Here is a 17,508-nt window from a genome sequence, read left to right on the forward strand (position 1 = left end):
ACTATCGTTTTCTTCATGGTTCCTGTGCTTGGGTTTTGTTGAGCTTGATGGAGATAAAGATTTATAGTTTTCTTGAAATCTTGTAAAGAGAGCTATTTCCACAGACTGGTGAAAACAATAGATAACATGGTACAAGTTGTTAAGGGGGAAAGGGAAGTGAGAAAACAGTGGCAGCAAATGTGACTGCTTTTTGCAGACTTTGGCAAATGAAGGAAAAGCCTGAAGGAGGAGAGGGGTCAAGGGTTTCCAGTGTATGACATACTGGCGAGACTTGAGTTTGTAGATGAAAAGGGAAAACAGACCAGAGTGGAAACTGAAGGGCAAAGAAGAAAGGTTAAGTGATGGAGCAAGGTCATAGGATGAGAGATATTCATGGAGGAAAAGATATGAAATACCTCCGTGACAAGAATTTCCAAGCATAAGAGATAAAAGATCTCAAATCCTACCTTAGATGATCTCAAGGTTTTTTTTTTTTTCTTACTGTGTGGAAAATCTCACCCTGTTTTATTTTTTTTCCAGTCCCTTGGCAATTAAACTAATTTCTGACTAGCTTGCAACATGTCCTAGTTAGTAAGAGACACTTTGCTGAAGTAGAGTGGGAGTTGTGTAATTGCTTTCCCCAGTATTCCTGCTGCAGAGAGCTGCTTGTTCAACTACTTCCCAGAGTTGATATCACAGTACTCTGTGACTGAGTCTTCAGAAATAGCTCTTCAATTTGGATAGATGTTGATTTCCATAACTTTCCCAACTCAGACATTTTAAAAGTCAGGAGTAAAACAGTAAGTCCTCAAGAAGAAAACATACAAGAATAGCTTCTTGACCCAAGATTTCTTGAATAGGACATAAAAAATACTAACTATGGGGGATGGGGAATGTAATATATTGAACTATTGAACAATTACAAATTTTTTATCAAAAGAAAACCAATAAGACCAAAAAAAAGATGAGACGGGGGAAAAAAGATATTTTCAGTATGTAAATAAAAACGATGCATAGCCAGAATATATAAAGAATTTCTACAAGTCAATAAGAAAAAGAGAGCTCAATCATAAAATGAGCAAAGAATTTGAATTGGCATTTCATAAAAGAGACTATTCAAAGGGCCAATAAACATCCTAAAAGATACTCAATTTCATTAGTCACCAAAGAAATGTATATTCAAACCACAAGATATTTTAGTCATCAAAATGGCTAAAATAAAAACAGAAGTTATCAAGTGTTGACAAGTATTTGGAGCAAATAAAACTCTCATACTTACCTGGTAAAAGTATAAACGGCTACAATACCTTGGAAAACTGGCTGTATCTCCTAAAGCTGAACAAATAACGTATACTCTGTTACCCATCAATTCCAATCCTAGGTACTTATCCACCAGAAACAACTGGATTCTATCCAAATGTCCTACAGTAGAAGAGATGAGTAAGTGTGGTAATATTCATGCAATGTAATACGATTCTACAAAGCAAATTGATGAACAACTACACACAACAATATGGATGAATTATATAACATGATGAGCAAAAGAAGTCAGTGACTGAAGAGTTCATACTGTAGAACCCTTTCGTATAAAGTTCAAAAATAAGCAAAGATAATCTATTCTGTTAGAAAAGAGGATCATGAGGGGCGCCTGGGTGGCTCAGTCAGTTGAGCGTATGCCTTCAGCTCCGGTTGTGATCCTGGGGTCCTGGGATCAAGCTCCACATCGGGCTCCCTGCTGATCAGGGAGCCTCCTTCCTCCTTTCTCTCTGCCTGCCACTCCTCTTGTTGTGCCCTATCTTTCTTTCTGTCAAATAAATAAAGAAAACCTTTAACAACAACAACAAAAAAGAGGATGGTGGTAATCCTTGGTATATGTAGTGTAGTAACTACAAAGGGAAGCAAGAGAGGTATCTGGGGTATAGTAACATTATCTTTCTTGATCTGGCAGTCATTACATAGGTCCATTAAGTCCGTTGAACTTCTGAAAATTCATTGTGATGTACAGTCGTGATTTGTGCACTTTTCTGTATCCATGTTTTACCACAAGATTTTTTTTTTTTAAGTCAGAAGGTTGAAGTCTGTCATAACAGGCTTTCATAATAGGGTTGAATCAAGACAAACTCACAAGTATAATTTACCATTTTCCCTCTGATTTATCTATTTATTAAAAGTGCCATTGCCTCTCATTAGTTTCTGCCTTCCAAATCTCTTACTGCCTGGTTCCTCACATCCTGGAACTCGTTAGTGATTTCCATATAAGAGAATATTACAGCAGGTTCTGTACTTTGTGGTCTTTGCTTTTGTGTGATAGAGCACAGGGTATCTCCCTTAAAATCCACACCACCTATGAAATTGCTTGGATAGCTAGTTGCATAATAACACCCATTTAGTTTGGAGCTCACACTCCAGCACTACTCTAATTAGAGACATCCACATTCGGTCAGTACCTGGGTGCTTTGCTGCCACATTCTAGTCTTCCAGGTTCCTTGAGGACATTTGGACATTACCATCAAGCTCCAGAGGATAGAAAGATGGTGGAAGGAGGATTGAAGTCAGGAATTCCTTGTTGTTGGCAGCATCCTTTTAAATAAATTATTCACCATTCAGGAGAGACAATTATACAAAAATACCTTCAATATGGACATCTGGGCATTAGAGAAAAAAAAGAAATAAAAAGTAAAATAAGGAGGTGCCTGGGTGGCTCAGTGGGTTAAGCCTCTGTCTTTGGCTCAGGTCATGGTCTCAGGGTCCTGGGATCTAGCCCCGTGTCGGGCTCTCTGCTTGGCAGGGAGCCTGTTTCCCCCCCTCTCTCTGCCTGCCTCCCTGCCTACTTGTGATCTCTCTCTCTCTCTCTGTCAAATAAATAAATAAAATCTTTTTTAAAAAATGAAACAAGAACTAAAATTTTAAGAGTAATGATAAGCTTAACATCAGGAGGGTTTGATTTTCTAAACAGTACATTGCTGGTTTAGAAGGTATGCAAATTTTGATTGGTATTGTGTTTCACCCAAAATGTGATTTGGAGAGAATAGGCATTTTCAAGGCATGTAGGTGGTTGAGTCCGGTCGAGTGTCTGCGTTCAGCTCAGGTCAAGATCTAAGGATCCTGAGATCAAGCACTGCGTTAGAGTCTGCTCAGAGGACAGTCTGCTTCTCCCTCTCCCTCTGCCCTTCACCCCTGCTTGTACTCTCTCTCTCTCACACACACTCTTTTTCTCAAATAAATAAATAGAAAATCTTTTTTTAAAATAAACATTTTAAATAACGTTCCATTCTCTAATCCAGCAACATGATATGCCTTTTAATTTATTCTCCTGTTCTTTCATGTAAAGTTTTAAAGATTCCTCATTTAGACCCTGCCTGTTTCTTATTAGGTTAATTCATTTCTAAGTAAACCTAAGTGAAGACTTTGAGGTTCCTGGAACTCTGCTCCCAAAGGAGTTTTTCCTTTTTCCTCTTTAAATTGTGCATCTCCTAGTACAATTCAGGAAGAACAAACTCTTCTTACTCATATAACCTTAGATAAATCTGTATTTTTATTTTGACTGGGACAAAGGCAAGAAAGGAACCCATGGTTGTGTTTTACCACTTTTGTGGTTGGGGTGAAAATATTAATATCTCCAATCAACTAATTTTCTCATTATTATTGCTCTTCTATAGCACCACCTTTAGGTCCAGGAAACGGGGGTCTTTGCTGTGTGTTCCAGGCAGCAGAGGGGTCCATATTCTCCCAACCAAAATATATATATTAAAGAACACTCAAATGCCTCTGACACTCAGAATCAGACGAAACCCACAACAGCCAATCCCATAATTAAACTCATTTAGTTCCCAGGGTAGTATTTCACATCTCGTGCTCTGTCTCTGAAACAAAAGGCCAGTTTGTTCAGATGTCACAAGGCAGAAGTTCTCAAAACCCCTTCACACTTAAAAATTGAGGGCCTTAAAGAGCTTTTGTTTATGTAGATTACATCTATTGACATTCACTGAAATCTAAATTAAAACAAAAACCAAAAAATGGGGGTGCCTGTATGGCTGAGTTGGTTAAGCATCTGACTCTTGATTTCCACTCAGGTCATGATCTCCGGGTGGTGGGATCAAGCCCCACGTCAGGCTCTGCACTCAGCATGGAGTCTGCTTATCCCTCTTCCTTTGCCCTTCCCCTTGCTCGCTCTCTCTCAAATAAATAAATACAATCCTAAAAAATAAAATAAATGTTAAAAAGCTGAAAAGATAAATATTACATCATTTAGAAATAATAAACCCATTGCATGTTAATACAAATAATATATTTTTTTGAAAAACAATTCTATTTTCCCAAACCAAAACAAAGAGTGACATTGTTTTACATTTTTTTTGCAAATCTCCTCAATGTCTGTCTTAATACAAGACAAATAGATTCTCCTCTGCTTCTACATTCAGTTTGTTAGAATATCACACATCACACAGCCTCTGGAAAATTCCACTGAACATTTGTTAAGAAAATGAAAGTGAAAGCACTAATGGTGTCTTAACACTATTGTGAAAATACTTTTGACCTTATGGTCCCCTCAAAACAGAATTGAGACCCTTCTGGTATCCCAGACCACAATTTGAGAATCACTACCACATAGGGTTGGCAATTTCACATGGTTCAATCTAATATATGACTCCTCCCTCAAGATATTCATTGCCAACAAATAAAAAAATACAAACATCTCTTTAAATATGGCATGCATTGCTTCTTTAAAATTTCTTAAAAATTGCCTTTTTATACATTTAGTAGTGTCTGAGTAAGTACAACACATATATTCAGCTTTTATCCAAAGAGATTTCTCAAATCAGAATAATAGGCCAGTAGAAAAGCGCTAAAGGTTAAATGATACGTGTGGGAAATTCAGGAAGAATGACAAATATACGTATAAAAACACTTTTCACTTTGCCACTCAAAAAGAAACCCACACAAAGCAACATCGGGTACTATTTTTCAATACTCAAAGTGAGGAAGTGTTGGAGTTTTGATTTTAAAAATATAAATCCATTCCTTTCATCATCACGTTTAATGCTAAGAAGGTTTTGGGAAAATGACCAAAAGCATGTCAAGGTATGAGCTGATTGAACCTCACTGAAGGCAGTTTGGTGACAGGTATAAAACAAGCTTGGGACTTTCCAGGCCATGTGTCCCAGGAATTTCACTTCTGAAAATTTATTCTAAGAAGTTTAATCATGGATGTGCACTAATATTTATGTGACAAATCCAGAGGGGTATATATTTTTATATTTGGTGGTTTTTATCATACATAATATGCACAGGGCCGCATAGCTGAGGGAAAAGGAACCTTTTTCTGAATTATTCAAAAGCATCAGTTGGACTACTGAGAGCCCTACCAAAAGGACTGTGATTGTGATCACAGTACACATTTTCTTCTGCCTACGCTGTATTTTCTTTATTTCCATCAATGAATAAATATTACTTTTGCAAAAGAAACAAAAACAATTATTTTTCAAGTGTATCTTTTTACAAACAGACAATTGATGGCAGTTGGAGCTAGGTGATGGGTACAGGTGTTCATTGTAATACTCTACTTTTTTGTGTTTGACATTTTCTATAAAAAAGGTATCTTTTCCGACACACTTACAGACACAATATTTTATACAGCTTTCTCTGTCTTTAAATGAATCCATGTCTTTCACTATGGTTGGCGCTTTGTTCTCAAGATCTCTAAAATATTTAGTGCAATGCCTGAAGAGTCTCTAAAAGACTGACTTCAAAGTTATACAATAAATACAAGCCTCTGCTCATTTAACCTGGAATGTTTAAGCAAGATTAATAGAGACATTTCAGACTTGAAAATCGTACCTCAAGTACCTCAAATACCCACTTAAAATGTAAGACTGTGGGAGTTTTCAGTTTTCAAAAGATCTTGCAACAGTTCTTGGTTGGTAAGTTCTGACCAGCAGCAAAAAACTTGTTTCAAAACTAGACACAGAAACTCTCCATTTGCCCCCTTTTTCCCTTTCTTTAAGTAAATAAAATATTCCTTAAGTTGATAAGCTGTTTATGTGATGGTTATTAAAGGCTAAATTGTCGGGATGCCTGGGTGGTTCAGTTGGTTGAGCAGCTGCCTTCGGCTCAGATCATGATCCCTGCCGAGTCCCACATCCGGCTCCTTGCTCGGCGGGGAGCCTGCTTCTTCCTCTGCCTCTGCTGCCACTCTGCCTGCCTGTGCGCTCGCTCTCTCTCTCTCTCTGGCAAATAAATAAATAAAATCTTTTTTTTAAAAAAAAGGCCAAATTGTCACTTTTTGAAATGCTTGCTTGAGCTTCAGCTTTTCTACATTCATTGTCCCTCCAGCGTCAATCAATAGCCATGGGAATGTCCCCCCATCTTCCCAGATGTATTTATTTGTTCATCACTGTTCCATCTCTAACTAACTGAAGTTGTCCGTTTTAACTTGAATGAGAAGTTCCTTTTTGACCTTGATTCTTTCAAGTTAAGAAAGACCAAGTCATATTTTTTTCTTAAGTCCTGGACACATATATCCAACTTCTCTAAATTCCTAATTCCATTTTGTAATTGGCTGGTCAGTTCTATCCACACATTTAATATTGAAACCTCTCCTCTCCTCTCCCCAACCTGGTCCTCTTCTAGTGCCCCCATTTTTTAAAAGATTTTATTTATTTGTTAGAGAGGGTGAGCACAAGCAGGGGAAATGGGAGGCAGAGGGAGAAGCAGTCTCCCTGCTGATCGAGGAGCCCAGTCTGAGGCTTGATCCCAGGACTTGGGATCACAACCTGAGACTAAGGCAGATGCTTAACTGACTGAGCCACCCAGGCATCCCCAGTGTCCCCATCTTAACAAATGTCTCCATCATCCACCCCATGGCACAAGTGAGAGTCTTCAGTATCATCATATTTCCTCCCCTTTGACGCTCCCTACCACATTTCCTCTCACCTGTCTCCCAACTATTCTCTCCTAAAGCAGCAGGGTTTATCTTTATAAAAGCAAATTGCTTCATGTCCTCCCCTTGCTTAAAATCCTCAAGAGGCTTCTCATGGCTTTTAGGATAAAAACTAAATCCTAAATCCGGTATCTACCAGGTCCAGAATGACCAGGCACAGCCCACCTCTCTAGCCATTCTTAGCTCCTACTAGTTCCCCTAATACCCAGAACCTCCTTCCTGCCTCATGGACTGCAAATACAGTGTTTCCTCTACCCAGAAAGCTCTCCCCCCACTCCACTCCACTGCACTCCTAATTAATTCCCATTCGTCATCTAGAATTAAGCAGCAGCTAACAGTAGCTAATATTTGCGGGGAGCACTTGTGTGTTAAGTACTTCTTAGTTAATGAATAATTTAATCCTCACAGCCACTCTGGGAAGTGGATACTATTATTATCATTTCCATTTGACAAACGACTAAAGTGAGGTGCAGAGAAGTGAAAAAGCTTGGCCAAGGTCACATAACTACTTGCTGGCAGAAGCAGGATTCAAAAAACAGGCGTCTGGTTCCAGAGCCTCTGCCCTTAAATATTACCCTATACAGCTCTGCCACCTGATCCAGGAAATCTTTGCTATAGACCTCAAAATATACCTGAAGAATCAATGGCAGGAAGAAAGAAGGGAGGAAAGAGAAAAAAAGAGGCAAAGAAAAGTGAAAGAGCTTTTCCGCCTATGCATAGCAAGTTGCGCGGTCTCGTTGATTTCTGTCGTCTAAGTTTGAGATTTTCTCTTAAGACTGGCCAAAGGTTTACCTTCCTCAGTTTGAAACCATTTAAAAAAAAAAAAAAGATTTTATTTATGAGAGGGGGGGGCACATGCATAAGGGGGGAGGGGCAAAAGGAAAGGGAGAGAGAATCTTAAGCAGATTCCCCACTTGAGTCTGTCTCCTGTCTCCCAGATGACCCAGGTAGTCGGCTGCTCACTCTTTTTCTGCAGCCTCACAACAAGCTGGCTCAGCAGAGAGGCTCTGAGGCCTGCAGACAGAAACCAGAGTTAATAAGAAAAACTCTTCAGGCAACTGGTGTCAAGAGCTTGTATTTTCAGCAAATAAGGTTGCAACCCCAAAAGAGAAGCACAAAGTTTTCCAAATCGACTAGGTGATTCCTGTTCTCTCCCTACTCCTTCATGACTGTGTGAGGTGGCAGGGAGTCAGGATTCATCTTCTGTAATATTTCCCAAAGTGCATCCGGTTGTGCCAGCCCAGGCACAGCTCTCCATGAATTTAATAGCTGGGGAATCCTGTGAATTCGATGAGCTCTGAGTCTGTAAATTTTTGTGTGAGGCCTGCACTGTGTGTTGTTGTGTTTATTCAGGCCGCATATTGTTTGATGATACCAAAGTTTGACAACCACTATTTGTGCATTATTTAATATATTTACAGTCCATCAAAAGTCATACCTTTGGGACACTTGGGTGGTCAGTCTGTTAAGCAACTGCCTTCATTTGGCTCAGGTCATGATCGCAGCATCCTGGGTCCGAGTCCTGCATTGGGCTCCTTGCTTGACAGGGAGCCTACTACTCTCTCTGCTTCTGTCTGCCACTCTGCCTGCCTGTGCTCTCTCTCTCTCTGACAAATACATAAATTTTTTTAAAATGGGGAAAAAAAAACACCTTTCTCTTAAAAAAAAATAAGTCATACCCTTACTCCCTTAGATGAATTATACTAGATAGTTAGGAGTCATAGAAGTGAAATAAATTGCATATGAATAAATAATTCACAGAAATATTTTTTGGAAGTTTTACTTAAAGAAGTATCTACTTTAAATTAGATGCTTCGTTAAGCTAAAACTTAATAGTTTCTTTTTTGAAAAATGTAGCAAAGTCTTAAGCGTGTGTGTTGATTCTATGGTCTCAGTTCAATACATTTATAGCTCAACAGTTCCTGTGTCTATTAAATAAGAGTCTCCCTTTTCCAGTTAATATTAGCATGACAAAGTTGTAGAGACAATTCTTAAGAAGTTTAAGTAACTCTTTGATGACCTCAGCCAAGTAAGCGAAAATTTCTTGATAGGGTCAACAGACTGAAAACTGTCTCTTGTTGGGATAAAACCCTGTGTATCACCATTTGCAATATTGTATTCTGAGTAATACATCTGTAAGGAAAATCTAATGGAAGGAGGGAAGATCCAAAAAAAGATTAAGTGGGCGCCTGGGTGGCTCAGTGGGTTAAGCCGCTGCCTTCGGCTCAGGTCATGATCTCAGGGTCCTGGGATCGAGTCCCGCATCGGGCTCTCTGCTCGGCAGGGAGCCTGCTTCCCTCTCTCTCTCTCTCTGCCTGCCTCTCCATCTACTTGTGATTTCTCTCTGTCAAATAAATAAATAAATAAATCTTAAAAAAAAAAAAAGATAAAGTAACAGCTTGAATGTGGAGCTACCTAAGGAGAACATGATAATCAGATTAAAACTCTTCAGAAAGGGCATGTATTGCATTGAGCACTCGGTGCAGTACATAAACAATGAATCTTGGAACACTGAAAAAAATAAGTTAAATAAAAAGAAACTCTTCAGAGAAACAAAGACAAAAAAGGAGAGAAGACCTACGTGTGATGAAAGGGATGAAAAAGGTAATCATAGTTGTTCACTAAATCCTGAAATCATAGAATGAGAGTGCATCTCTAAAACTTTATTTAGATAAATTTAAGCTAATTAGAAGTATAACTCATGTAAAAAATAAAACTCAGATTACTCTAAGTGGTGTTATAGTTGATTATCTACTTAAGATAAACCAATAGCTGATAGAGTCTTAGTGAGGTGCAGAGAGTGGTCAGTTCCTAAACTCAGAAGTTGGTATCCAAGAAGATAGCCAAGACTGGCCACCTCTTGTCTAGTGATACAAACCCTAGAGATAAAAAATGTTTGCTGGCCCATAAAACCAGCCAATGGGGTAATCATTCTGATTTTAGCAAATAAAAACTGGACGAACAGAGAAAAATAAATAACTAGTAAAAGAACCAAAGGATACTTGTGCAAATAATTGTAATGAATGTTTGTACATAGTTTGTAAATTTTATCATTCATATGAAAGTGAATTTTTCTCTTTTTTGAAAGATTTTTATTTATTTATTTGACACAGGGAGAGACAGAGTGAGAGAGGGAACATAAAAAGGGGGAGTGTGAAAGGGAGAGGCAGGCTTCCAACCGAGCAGGGAGCCTGATGTGGGGCTTGATCCCAGGACCCTGGGATCATGACCTGAGGCGAAGGCAGATGCTTAATGACTGGGCCACCAAGGCACCCATGAAAACCAATTTTTCATATAATATTAGCATGTGATTCATATTTTGCAGTGTTGTGGATAAACATGTTCTACAGATCTATAGGTCCTATGTAATCTGTGTATCATTCTCTCCCCACCCTTCTGAGATCATCATCTATCACCATCCTCCTTGCTGTTCCTCTAGAACACTCACCTTTTCCTGCCAACTGCCTTCACATGTGCCGCCCTCATTGCCTGGATATTCTTTTTCTACACTTACCCATGGCTTGCTCCCTCCCTCACTAAAGATTCTATGGAAATCTCACATTGTCAGAAAGCTATTCCCTGGTTTTCCCATCAAAAATACCCCTGTCTTGGGGTGCCTGGGTGGCTCAGTGGATTAAAGCCTCTGCCTTCGGCTCAGGTCATGATCCCAGGGTCCTGGGATTGAGCCCCACATCGGGCTCTCTGCTCAGCAGGGAGCCTGCTTCCTCCTCTCTCTCTGCCTGCCTCTCTGCCTACTTGTAATCTCTGTCAGATAAATAAATAAAATCTTAAAAAAAAATACCCCTGTCTTTGCTAGTCCTTTACTGTTTTTCTTTTTTTCTTAGCACTTAACAATACCCGACATAGTATATATGTATTTGCTTATTATGTCTCCCCCACTACAACATAAGTCAGCTCTTTGTTGAGGAGGAACTTTATATCCCAAGTCCAAAACAATGCCCAGCATAGAACATGCATTTAGTAAATACTTGTTGAATGGGTGGAGGATGAACCAAGTTTGGTAAATTTTGGGCTGCTTCTTATGCTGGATGGCAAAGGAATTAAAGCTATGGTCAAATACAAGCTATGCTTTCTAAACAGCTAGTGATCCATTACTTAGCTTCTGGGTAACATAGATATTGTTGCTTGGTTTGTTACAACACAAATTTGAAGAAGACCTGGGGCTTATGATTCAATTCAACAAACAGTTTCATCAAGTGCCCCTAAAGTGTGCCCCTTAAGCACTCTCATCTGCTAATACTGAAAAGTCCAAAGCCCACCCCCGGATTTTTGCGATTTTCCTAGGATGGTTCTGATTTTTTCCTGCCTTCACCACCTTAGTTTAGTTTTTCAGTCATCTCATCATCTTGCCTGGTTTGTCTTCTGCACCTGTTGAATCACATGTGGAACTTCTTACTTTTCAAAAATACTCAAGCAAATTTGACCAACACCTTAAGGACATGGGGGAAATTCCACTTATGGGATGGAATTGGAACAGTCAGAGCAACAAAATTAACTTTAGGTGAATGTTAAAGAGTCCTGTTTGTTAATTTCTTTCTGCCACCCCACCATAAGACTCTTCATTGGTTAATTCATTCTTATTTTCTCTTTTTTCTCTATCACCTCACATTTCTGGTTTCTTCTCTCTGACATGTGTCCAAAGAACTTCACATTCTTCTCTCTGTCTTTGGATCCTACTTCCAAACTCAGCTCTGGGTCAGTGTTTTTGTTTTTTAATACTCAAATTCATGTAGGAGCTCAGCAGAAAAAAACCAAAACACACAAAAGAACTCCAACAACTAACTTCCTTTCCTAAGAGCCCCATCTTCAAAGGAGATGCAATTGTTTTCTCAGTTATGAAGAAATTTGCTAAGGTTAGTTAGCAGTTCTAAGCAGTACAGTATACTTCATGTCATATTGGTCTTAAATCTTTGGGGGAAACAGTGTATAACTTAGGTAAAAAAGAGCTACCATATTTTTGCGGGTATTTCATTGTAACAAAAAGGAAATTAACATTTACTGTTACTACTATATGTAAAGCACTCTATTTGTAAATTACAAATTTATTGGACCCCTATCTGGCAGACACTTAAGGCATTTACTAGACCTCACCCTCCAGTTTTCCCATTAATGAGACACCTGGCCTGTCCCTGGGGACTTTGTGACCATGGTCAGCAACTCCAACTCCATCCATGCAACTTTGTTTACAAATAATTGGAACATCCAGTCACTTTTCTCTAAGAGAGTACAAAGATCACCTTGCGAGAAAGTTCAGACCTCTTGTTTTGTTTTTGTAAGACTGGGCTTTTTTTTTTTTTTTTTTTTAAGATTTTATTTATTTATTTGACAGAGATCACAAGTAGGCAGAGAGACAGGCAGAGAGAGAAGAGGAAGCGGACTCCCTGCTGAGCAGAGAGCCGATGCAGGGCTTGATCCCAAAACCCTGGGATCATGACCTGAGCCACCCAGGTGCCCCTAAGACTGAGCCTTTAACTGGTGTTAAGATGTGTATATATAATGTGCTTAGGATCATGTTTCTTCTTTGACCAGAGGAGAGGCTTTGGAGAATGTTAGCTTTTAGTCAGAACTTGAGGGGTTTCAAATCCCTTTTCTAGTCCTAAGTGTCCACTCTGAAAAATCAACTACGTAGGTAAGAGTCCCGGCTTCCGCTGCAGCAAAGGCCAGAATAGGAGTAACACCAGGGTGATCGAAAAATCCCGACAAACACTAGACCAACGAGACAGGTGGGAAAGCTCACAGAAGCTTAAGCCTCGCTTGGGCCCGGCCCTCGCCGCCCACCCGTGAAATTCTCTTTAACCCTCCCACCGCCCTGTTGTGAGCCCGACTGCGGAAGAGGAAGCAGTCACAGGCGGGCGCGCGCCCCGTAGCCCCTCCCATCCGTGACGTAGGAGACGCGACGCGTCGCAACGCAGTGCAGACTGGGAAAAGGGGATGAGCTGGGCTGGTTTCCGTCGGGCTGGGGAAGACTAATTCTTCGAGTTGTGGGAAGATGGGCCTTTGGAGAGGAGGGCGGCGTTAGTCAAGCGCTCCCGGTGCCACGGTGAGTGTGGGTCTGGATCCTGGCCTTTGTTCCTCGGGTAGCCTGCTGCATTGGACACCCTTTCTTTTTACAAGCGTCTGGTCACCGGGGAGACCAGCCCTGTCCGTCGAGAGGGGTGGGACAACCCCGAACCTAGAATCGGCTTTTAGAGGAAGGGCCCGATCTCGAGTCTTTCCCGCTGCGTACCTAGGGTTGTCCAGTGAGTTTCGTGTAGTTTTTTCAGGTTTTCCGGCCTTAGAAGGTGGCCTTGACCGTTCCTTGTTTTCTTTCAACACTTAGACCCGACTTTGACCTCCTTCCTCTGGCCTCCGTTTTCTAATTTTTTGCTATCGAACTACAGTCCCAGGCCTTTAATACAGACCCTCAGGGGGTCTCCCAATATCTTCTCTGTCCCAATCAAACTTAGTTTTAATGAAGTCCAGGTGTGGGCTTAAAGAACGTATAAGCCCATCAGTTAAAATTATGACTTCTCTAAATAAAAGCTTTTCTTTGCTAAAATGTAGTCCCTCTCCTAGAGTTGTGGGACAAGTTAATTTCACCTCCACTCCACCTTGGAAATTTCAGAACTCTGAATCACAGTGCTGTTCATTTATACATAGAGCTGCAGACTACACTTTTAAAAATTCTTTTCTCCAGTTCATTCTGTGACCTTGAAGCAAGTCACTTAATCACTAACAAAATATTTACCTGAAGGTATTTAATATTTGTTAAGCACCCTGAGGGTTTCAGATGAAAGGGATGTTACTCTTTCTGAATCTGCAAGCTGTCTTAGTTTTGTGTATCTTTTGCTGCAGCCATTAAAAGTGTCAAGTGGTATTTGTTAAGGAACTGTACCTTTTCTAGGCCTGGTCTGCGGCTTTGCTATGTAAGCAGATTTTGCATTTCAACAGATTCTGGTTAAGATTCATGGTTGAATGTCTTTAGATAGTTTGTCATGACTCCACAGTATTGGAACATTTTATCTGAAAGGTGATGTAGGTTGTGTTATGCCTTTATACTATTGCTGTGGCTGCCTTGAAATGTGTATTCTTTTTCTTGTGACACATTGGGTGCATCTTTAAAATTAGATAGTAGGAACCCTGTAATAGTAAAACAACAACTTGTTATTAATGACATAAATACGCATTAATTGCATATAAATATGTAGGTATGTGTCGTATTCTTTGAGAAAACAATGCATGAGAAAAACTAACAACATTTTAAAGATGTCTTTCAGTATTCAACTTTATATATTTACTTAACCTTTAATAATCATTGTGACTCTGTTTATTAATATGAACATACTGGGAAAGATCCAAAATGGCTTTTGTAAAGTAAGGTAGTTGGAAAATAAATCCAGCACATCAAATTTTTTCCATAAAATGTCTAGCATTGTATTTCCATTATGAATTTTTCATCATGAAGATGCAGTTATTTTTGTAGAGATTAAAGGAAAAATGTGCCCATCAAATATGAGTTGCTAATCAAATTGGATATACTTAAGGAAACATTTTTTTAAAATCTTGATTATTGTCCTTATTACCTATTGCTGTATAACAAATCAAACAAAGTAGCTTCAAACTATTATGTTTTATCTGTTATATTTCTCTGGGCTAATTGGAGTCAGCTGGTTGGTTCTCACTTAAGAGTTTCATGCATTTGTGGGGCAGCTAGGGTTGAAGTTATCTGAAAGTTTAACTGAGTTGGACATTGAAGGTTCATTTGCATGAATGGCAGTTGATGTTGGCTGGTAGTTCAGCTAGGGATGTCACCTGGAGTGCTGGCACATGGCCTTTTCATGGAGCTTGGACTTCTCATAACATGAGTTTGAGTTTCAAAAGCAAGTATTTAAAGAGGCAGAAGTAGGGCGCCTGGGTGGCTCAGTGGGTTAAGCCGCTGCCTTCGGCTCAGGTCATGATCTCAGGGTCCTCGGATCGAGTCCCGCATCGGGCTCTCTGCTCAGCGGGGAGCCTGCTTCCTCCTCTCTCTCTCTCTCTGCCTGCCTCTCCATCTACTTGTGATTTCTCTCTGTCAAATAAATAAAAAAATAAAATCTTTAAAAAAAAAAAATAAAAAAATAAAGAGGCAGAAGTAGAAGCTGTCTCTTAGCTTGAACCCAGAAATTGGCATAGCATTACTTCCAACATTCTCTATTAGAGCAATCAGAGCCCTCTGTCCCACCAGATGATAAACACCTAGATACTTTGGAGAGAAGAATATCAAAGAATTTGTGGCCCTCTTTAACCTACCATAATTTTATCGATAAAGTTGTATTAAAGTAATTTTGGATTTAATAGTAGATGCAGGATAAGGTATAAGGTAATGCTTCTGGTTTCTTTAACCATAATATTTTGTATTTTCATGGCACATAATTTTCAGAGCATTTTTTCTGTATGTACCTTTTCATTTGATATCGATGAGAACTCTGTAGAAGCAGATAATTGTTTCCCATTTTGCACATGGAAGTAAACTGAGGAGTAACTATTAGTGTTGGAGGGAGGATTTAAGGAATTTGCTCAAAGTCTAAAGTCAGTGTCTCCTCTGAAAGTTAGTTTAGTTTTTCATGGTCCTAAATTCTCTGAAACATACAAATAATGTATGTCTTTCTAATATAGTGAAATGAAATTATTACACATCACAATACCAATTTTGAATATAGTGAAATGAAATTGTTACACATTGTAATACCAGTTTCGAAACAAGGAGTCCTTTAGAAGTTATACATCTAGGAATCTTGAAAGTTTTATTTTAATTTCTCAGTTACAGAATTTTAAAAATGAAAATGATTTCTCATAATTTTTATATCCTGGAAATTAAATGACTTAAAATGTTGATTTCAGCTAGAACCTATTTGTCATCTTCATACTGTTTTACTACTTCTAGTAACATGTTTATATCCATTTCTTATGTCCCTGGATCTCTGTCTTTTTTTTTTTTAAAGGATTTTATTTATTTATTTGACAGAGATCACAAGTAGGCAGGGAGGCAGGCAGAGAGAGAGGGGGGAAGCAGGCTCCCCACTGAGCAGAGAGCCCGATGTGGGGCTCGATCCCAGGACCCTGAGATCATGACCTGAGCAGAAGGCAGAGGCTTTAACCCACTGAATCACCCAGGTGCCCCTCCCTGGATCTCTGTCTAAACTGTGTGTTAGAATTTACCTGAGGAGCTTTTTAAAAATATCTGTGTGCATGTCCCATGCTCTGAGATTCTGATTTAACCATTTAGGAGTAGGTTCTGGGCATTGTTATTTTGTAGTTCTGTGGGTGAGTCTAATACATGGCTAAGAATGAGAACTATGTCTTTTTTTTTTTTCCTACGTACTAAGTATGATCTGGTTCCCTACTCATCTATTTTGCATGTGCTAAAAAATTTAAGGAGATAAGGAGTAAGAGAATTATGAAATAGATTAGGGTTATAATGTAAGTAGACACCTGTTATGGAAAACAGTTACCCTTCTAGGTTTTTTCTAGGAATAGTCTTAATAAAAGCTACAGATTTTGGCATGGTTTGTTAGTACCTATCTGATGATACTTAGCTTTGTATTAACATTGTTAGCTTACCTTTCACCTTAAGAGGTAGAAACTTTGTTAGGATATATATTCTTTTTTATTTTTATTTTTTTTAAAGTAGACTCCACACCTAGCTTTTTTTTTTTTTTTTTTTTTTTTTTTTTTTTAAAGTAGACTTCACACCTAGCGTGGAGCCCCACTCGGGGCTTGAACTTACAACCCTGAGATCAAGACCTGAGCTGAGATCAAGTCAGACACTTAACTACTGAGCTACCCAGGCACCCCAGGAGGTATACTTTTTATATTCCCCATAGCTCCTGACACTGCAGCTTGAGTAGATGTAGGTTCTCCAAGTGTTGCCAAGAAGTTGGTTTATATATTTAATCTTCAGAACTAGGACTAGTTACTTTACTTTTTCTTTTTTTGCTTTACAAGAACTTTATAAAAGTTGATTGAAGTTCTTTTTCTATGGTTTCCATCATATTGCACTTTCCTGGTTTTCTGTTTCTTCCTTTTTAGGGAACATTCACCTTCATCTTCCTCCCTCCCTCCAGGCCTTTCAAAAAATATCTTGTCAGCTGTAGAGAAACAAAATCTCATTTCCTTGTTGATTCATTCTCCTGATTTTAGTTACTAGTATAAATAATGTCTGTGTTTTAAAAACTACTCTAGAAATTTAAAAATATACATAAATGTAAGAAAGATATCATATCCTAGATTAAAACATCATTTAAGTGTCAGTAGTTTGTTATTTCCCAAAATAATAGGGATTATCAAAATTAACATTAATGCCTTAATAGTTGGTTTAATATTTGTCTGGTATCTCTGTGGACCCGATCTCTACTTACATTTACATCTCTGTCAAGGCATCTTTAAATGTTTTTCCTTCTGCGTACATGTTCAAAATTTCCTGTAAATCAAGGATTCTTATTTGGGAGTAATTTTGCCAATGAGGGGGCATTCAGTAACATCTGGAGACATTTTTGGTTGTCACTACTGGAGGGGAATGAATTACTACTGGCATCTAGTGGGTAGGGCCA

At 39.0% G+C, this 17,508-nt stretch overlaps 1 protein-coding gene across 2 annotated transcripts in view; it reads left to right on the forward strand.

Moving 5' to 3' along the window:
• Positions 1–12,858: 12,858 nt before the first annotated feature.
• The window catches only part of USP8 (ubiquitin specific peptidase 8), a 73,023-nt gene continuing 68,373 nt past the window's right edge, over positions 12,859–17,508 (forward strand). For both annotated transcript variants that reach the window (XM_059372813.1, XM_059372814.1), the window contains exon 1: positions 12,859–12,980. The gene's annotated coding sequence lies outside the window, so the exon portion shown is untranslated. The remainder of the gene's footprint in view (positions 12,981–17,508) is intronic.

This window comes from Mustela nigripes, chromosome 13, assembly GCF_022355385.1.
Source record: "Mustela nigripes isolate SB6536 chromosome 13, MUSNIG.SB6536, whole genome shotgun sequence".
NCBI classification, from domain to species: Eukaryota; Metazoa; Chordata; class Mammalia; order Carnivora; family Mustelidae; genus Mustela; species Mustela nigripes.